General features: G+C 36.0%; 1 protein-coding gene across 1 annotated transcript in view; it reads left to right on the plus strand.

The window, feature by feature from the left end:
• Nucleotides 1–3,157, plus strand: part of PEX26 (peroxisomal biogenesis factor 26) — a 39,497-nt gene extending 36,340 nt beyond the window's left edge. Inside the window, exon 7 of the transcript XR_004229763.1 lies at nucleotides 2,424–3,157. The gene's annotated coding sequence lies outside the window, so the exon portion shown is untranslated. The remainder of the gene's footprint in view (nucleotides 1–2,423) is intronic.
• The last annotated feature ends 3,521 nt before the right edge of the window (nucleotides 3,158–6,678 follow it).

The raw sequence follows: 6,678 nt of genomic DNA on the forward strand, positions 1-6,678 counted from the left end.
CATTCTAATGGGGGATATAACAAGGATATAAATAAAGGTATACTTCTAAATATATTTACAGATATATGCATATGCAGAATAAAAACACAAAATAGTTAAATTTGAGTGGGATCAGGAAAAGCTTGATGTAGAAGGAAGAGTTTGAGTTGCATCTTGAAAGAAGAAAAAGATAGGGAAAGAAGAAAAAGATAGTGTGAAGGGATTATATTCCAGGAATGGAAGTCAGCCAGTGGAAAGATATAAAGAAAGATGATGGAGTATTATGAGCGAGGAACTATAGATTTCAGAGTATAGGAATGAAGGGAAATGTCCAATTAGGCTAGAAAGATTGGTCAATTGGTGTATGACTTTGAAAGCTAAACAGAAGGAGTTCCTGGAATTAATTGAGTTGGGGAGGGACATAGTCAGATTTGCATTTAAAGAAAATCACTTTTTTTTTTTTTTTTAGCAATAAGGAGGATGGGTTAAAGTGGAGTGAGACTTGAAGAAGTGAGATCAGACTTTGTAATAATCTAGAAAGATGATGAAGACTTGAACCAAGATGGTAGTTTGTGTGAGCTGAAAAAAGTGGTTAAAAGAGATAGATGTCATAGAGATAGAAATGGCAAGATTTGGCAACTGATTAGACATGTGTGTGTGTGGGGGGGGGGGGGGGGTGAAGGAAAGTAAGGAATCAAGATTAATTCCAAGGTTACAAACTTAAGAGAATAGAAGAATGATGGTACCTTTAACATAAATATGCAAGTCTGGAAAAGGATAAGTTTTTTTGGGAAAACATGATGAATTTTTTCTGGACATATTGAGTATAACATCTCTCTGGAAATGTTCAACAGGCAATTGGTTATATGTATTTGAAGCTAAAGGTAGAGAGTGGGTCTGGAGATAAGAGTTATGGGAATCATCATCACAGAGATAAATAATTAAACCTACCAAAGGTGATGAAAAGAGAGAGACAGAGACAGAGAGACACAGAGAGTAGGAAAGGAAGAATAAGAGACTTGTGATAGAATCTTGAGCAACATTTGTAATTAGGTAATTAGGATGATGAACCACCAAAGGAGACTGACAAGGAGTGGTTAGGCAAGTAAGATGACAACCAGGAAAAAACAGTTTCAGGAAAACCCAGTTAGCACCATCAAAGCTATAGGTAGACCAAAGAGAATAAGGCCTGAGAAAAGACATGGGACTTAATAATTGAGATGTCATTGGTTATCTTGGAGAAGGAAGTTTCAGTTGATTGAGGAGGTTAGAAGTCAGGTAGAGACATGAGTGAAAATAGAAGCAGAGGTAGTAAATAGAGATCGTTTTTCCTAGGAGTTTGAGAAGGGAAAGAGATACAAGGTAATACCTTGAGGGAGTGGCAGAGTTTAATGAAAGTTTCTGGTTTTTTGTTTGTTTTTCCAAGGATGGGGTAATTAAGGGGTGTTTGAAGGCAACAGGGAAGAAACTAATAGGAAAATGTTGAAGATTAGAGAGAAATGAAGATGATTGATGTTATAATCTTCTCAAGAAGACAAAGGAGTGAGTTCAAACGGACATATGAGACTTCCATTGTCTTTTGCATTATTTAGCATTTTTCTTCTTCAGGAATCATGGTGTTTCATGGACTTTTGTGGTGGCAATAAGTGTGAGTTCTTTGAAAGTACTATGCAACTTCCCAGTGAAAACCAAACTGATTTTTTTCTATTTGACTTAAGGCTCACCTTATTATCCATATACTTCATTTATTCACAATACACATATACTCAGAAATATTAATGAACTAACTTGATGGGCTTCATTTTCTAGTTGTGTGTTATAGACTGGAAAAGTAGTCATTGCAAATAATGAGGCTGATTATCTTTACATTGCTATAGATTTTATCAAGGAGATTTTGCGTTGAGGCTCATTGAAATTAGTACAATATCTTATCTGAATGGAAACATTTGGAGAATGTTGCCATCAATAGGGAATCCCTTTCTTCTTTGGATTTCATGCAGAACATTTTTCATGATACCACAGAACATCTAATTTGGTAGGAAAAGTGCTGAATATGCTGTCAGAGAATTTGGGTTCAAACTTATTCTGCTCTTTATTACTTGTGTGATATTGGGTTGTCATTTGACCTTTCTAACTTTCAATTTCCTCATCTATAAAATGAAGGGTTTGGAGTAGATGGTTTCTGAGATTCCTTCCAACTCTAAATCTGAAACTTTATGACCTTAGGTAAGCATATATCTTTATCTCTGTAGTCACATTTATTATACAGACATTTAATTTTAATTCCTTCATGGGAGGCACCTTGTCTGAGCACAGCTTTCAAAATTACATTGTTATACCAAGTCAATACTTTTTATAAACCAATAAATATACAACATCCTATTTTTTTTGTTCTTTGTATCTCTCATTCAATTGTATGATCATTTATCTGTGGTATATTGTAGGAAACTGGAAGTCAAGAGACAGTGAGAGAAAAAGTACCTTCAAGGAATATGATCTCTTGTACCAGAGAAGAATGCTTGCTTTGGACTCAAGACAAAGACTTCCAATGGCAAGAAAGGACTTATAATGTCAAGAGTAGCTACTAAGCAAGAAGGGATAACTCAGTGGGTCTTTACAAGGGAAATGACTCATGCTTAATTGCCTTTTTCTTTTCCTGTTTGTGTAGCACAGCAGAGTCACTCAGGCTTCTTTCTGTGAAAGCTAGGAGAAGACAGTTCACCATTTCCCCCATCCTGGTTACCATGTAGTCATCAGCATATGGCAGCAAAAGCTGATATCCCACCTAGGTCAGTCTGAGCTTGGATCTCAGTCTTAGCCACTTCTGTTTTTATGCTCCTTTTCCAAATATAGGTGACTGAAAATTTACCTTAAGATGGTTTAATCTAAGTTTCAAATTGACTATGAATTTGAGAAATCAAGAAGACCTGGTGGAACTGATAGGCAGCAGGGGAAGTTTCTGCATAGTTAAAAATAACTACAGACAAGATAGGAAATGTAGTCCTTAAGATAGCTGACAAAATACAGACTTTTGTGCAAAGCTGAAGTGAAAAGGAAAAGGAGAATAAGCAATGGTTATACATTACCAGATCCTGTTTTATTTTCTGTAGAAATATGCTTGTGTGCTGTGTTTAGTGTTTAGCTATGTTCTCTGTTTAGTTTAAATAGGAAATAAATAGCTATCGCCTACTTTATTCATATTTTCTATTGAGTGGATTTTTACTTTCTTCCTAGAAGAAGAGCCAAACCTAAGCTTTAAATGATTTTCCCTCTGGAGGTAAGGGGGGGGAACATAATTTAAAAATTGAAAGGGAATTGAGTGGCTATTTAGTTGAACTTATACCCAAAAGCTGCTCCTACTATAACATACCCAGAAAGTGGCCATTTAGCTTCTGTTTGAAGACCTGCAGAGACCCTACCACTTCTCTAAGTAGCTGATTCCATTTAGGTCAGCTCCCTGACAGTACAGATATAACATACATACATACATATAGCTTTATTTTGATTTTTATTTACTTCACATAGGGTTGTTCAAATTATAGGCAAAGGCCTTCTAGAGGAAGGTAATTCAAAGATTTGAATAGTTCCAAGAGAAAAAGGGGGAAATGTAATGCCAAAGTTCACTTTTAATGGGGTGACCAGTTCCTACAATTGTCCTATTTTATAATTCTGCCTTAAGGTCATGACTGTCCCCTCTTTATGGTTGAGATAAAGGTTTTATAGACATTCCTTAATGTCATTAGAATATCAGTAACCTCCCTCTATCCCCACCTAGGTCCCTCCATTGTTGTTATTCCATAAAAGGCTTGTGTTGAATTGAATTGAATTCAATTGTATGTCTAAAATCCCCACAGTAAGGTAGCAAATGGAATAAGTAGGATATATCCTTTAGTCCAAATCACAAAACCATTGTTAATGCTGGTACTAGCGCAAACAGTTTCACTATCTGGTGAACAGAGGAAAATAAACCAAACTGGACCTTGTTCTTGGTCCTTACTAGGACCTCCTGAGAAGAAGAGATGAAGTAGGAAACAATGAATGATCTGGGCAATTGCTAGAGTATTGATTGGCTCTTGTCATAGACATAGTTTTGGGATAGTCTTCTAAAATGAAACAATTATTTCTAGGAAGAAAACAAATGAATTTTCTAATGCTTTACCTTTATCTAAAGTCAATTTAAATGCAGTTCTGATGGATAATTCTGGTAAAAGAGTCACAGTGAAATTTGATAGCAACATGAATTCTAGGGCAGTTGGGTATATCAGGTCTGTATTTGGAGAAAGGGGGTTTTGTTGATGAGTCAAATAGAACAAAAGATGAAAAATGAAAGAGGAAGGTGACTATAATAGCAGATAAAATCAGATGTGAGATTGGATGCCTAACCAAGCATTTTTCAGACTTAGGAACAGTACAATTTAGAAGGAAAGAACTTGTGTCCAAAGAAGAACTGGAACTTATAATTGAATACCAGATAGATAATTTTGATTATACTAAGCTAAAAAGTTTTTGTACAAACAAAAATAATGCAGATAAAATTAGAAGGGAAGCAATAAATTGGGAAATCATTTTTACATTTAAGGGTTCTGATAAAGGCCTCATTTCTAAAATATATAGAGAATTGACTCAAATTTATAAGAATTCAAGCCATTACCCAATTGATAAATGGTCAAAGGATATGAACAATTTTCAGATGAAGAAATTAAAACTATTTCTAATCATATGAGAAGGTGCTCTAAATCATTATTAATCAGAGAAATGTAAATTAAGACAACTCTGAGAGACCACTACGTACCTCTCAGATTGGCTAAGATGACAGGAAAAGATAATGACAAATGTTGGAGGGGATGTGGAAAAACTGGGACACTGATACATTGTTGTTGGAGTTGTGAACTGATTTAGCCATTCTGGAGAACAATTTGGAACTAGCTCAAAGAGTTATCAATTTTTGCATACCCTTTGGTCCAGCAGTGTTTCTACTGGGATTATATCCCAAAGAGACCTTAAAGGAGGAAAAGGGACCCACATGTGCGAAAAATGTTTGTGGCAGCCCTTTTTGTAGTGGTTAGAAACTGGAAATTGAAAGGATGCCCATCAATTGGAGAACAGCTGAATAAATTGTGGTATATGAATGTTATGGAATATTATTGTTCTGTAAGAAATGACCAGCAGGATGATTTTAGAAAGGCTTGGAGAGCCTTACATGAACTGATGCTGAGTAAAATGAGCAGGACCAGGAGAGCATTATATACTTCAACAACAATACTATATGATGATCAATTCTGATGGACGCGGCTCTCTTGAACAATGAGATGAACCAAAACAAAAGGTTTTGCAATTATCAATGGTGAAAAATTACCCATGCGTATGTCTTGTAAATAAAAAGGTATAATAAAAAAAATTTTTAAATTGCTTTAATTCAATTCAATTAAAAAAAAAAATGACCAGCAGTATGATTTCAGAGAGGTCTGGAGAGACTTACATGAACTGATGCGAAGTGAAATGAGCAGAACCAGGAGATCATTATAGACAGCAATAACTACAATACAATGATCAATTCTGGTAAATGTGACTTTCCAACAATGAGATGATTCAGGCCAGTTCCAATGATCTTGTGATGAAGAGAGCCATCTGCACCCAGAGAGAGAATCGTGGGAACTGAGTGTGGACCGCAACATAACATTCTCACTCTTTTTGTTGTTGTTCACTTGCATTGAACTGAAGTTAGCAGATTGGGGTAGAAAGGCTTCCATGATTACTTTCTCTCTGTGTCTCTGTCTCTCTTTCTCTTTGTCTCTGTCTCTCTCTCTTCCTCTCTCTCCCTCTCTGTCTGTCTGTCTGTCTCTCTCCCTCCTTCTTCCCCCCCCCCCACCTCTGTTTCTCTCTGTGTCTTTCTCTATCTGTCTGTGTCTCTGTCTCTATCTCTCCCTGTCTCACACATACACATAGAGAATGGGGGTCACATGATACGGTTTTCTCTTTCCTCCTCTTTCCTCCTCTGTTTTGGGCATGTGTAGAATAGAGTAGGAGCCAGGAGTTACTCTGTCATGTTTCAAATATTTGTCTCATAATCGTGAGACATTTTTTTGTTTGTTTTGGAGGAAAATAAATATTACCGTCTAGGGGAGATCTCAGACTTGAGCCATATCTAAAACTTAAAGTGACTATCCTTAGAGTTGTATTACATGAGGTAGATAGTTAGACAAGGAGAAAAAGCAAAACATTGCTAATACATGTTTGCCCCAGCTTTCTTGAACCCAGAACTGGGAGCTCCCAGTGGGAGAATGCTCCAGCACTATGGATCAGTGGGTCTATTATATTGGGAATAGGACTACAGCTTTGGGCGTCAGGACCATAAAGAATGCAAAAAACAGAGTCCTTGTTTCTGAACAAGTTATATAATCTTGTAAGCAAATCATCTAACTTCCCCGAGTTCTTTAAAATGTATATAATATTCCTAGCTGTGTGACCCTGGGCAAGTCACTTAACCCCAATTGCCTCAGCAAAATAAATAAATAAATAAATAAAATTATATAATATATGTACAGATTGCCCAACAAGAATTTTTTTTTTTTTTTTTTATTTAATAGCCTTTTATTTACAGGTTATATGTATGGGTAACTTTACAGCGTTAACAATTGCCAAACCTCTCCAACAAGAATTTTGTGAAGCTCAAATGAGAATCCATGTCAATAGTTTTGC

This window comes from Sarcophilus harrisii, chromosome 5 (assembly GCF_902635505.1).
Source record: "Sarcophilus harrisii chromosome 5, mSarHar1.11, whole genome shotgun sequence".
NCBI lineage: Eukaryota > Metazoa > Chordata > Mammalia > Dasyuromorphia > Dasyuridae > Sarcophilus > Sarcophilus harrisii.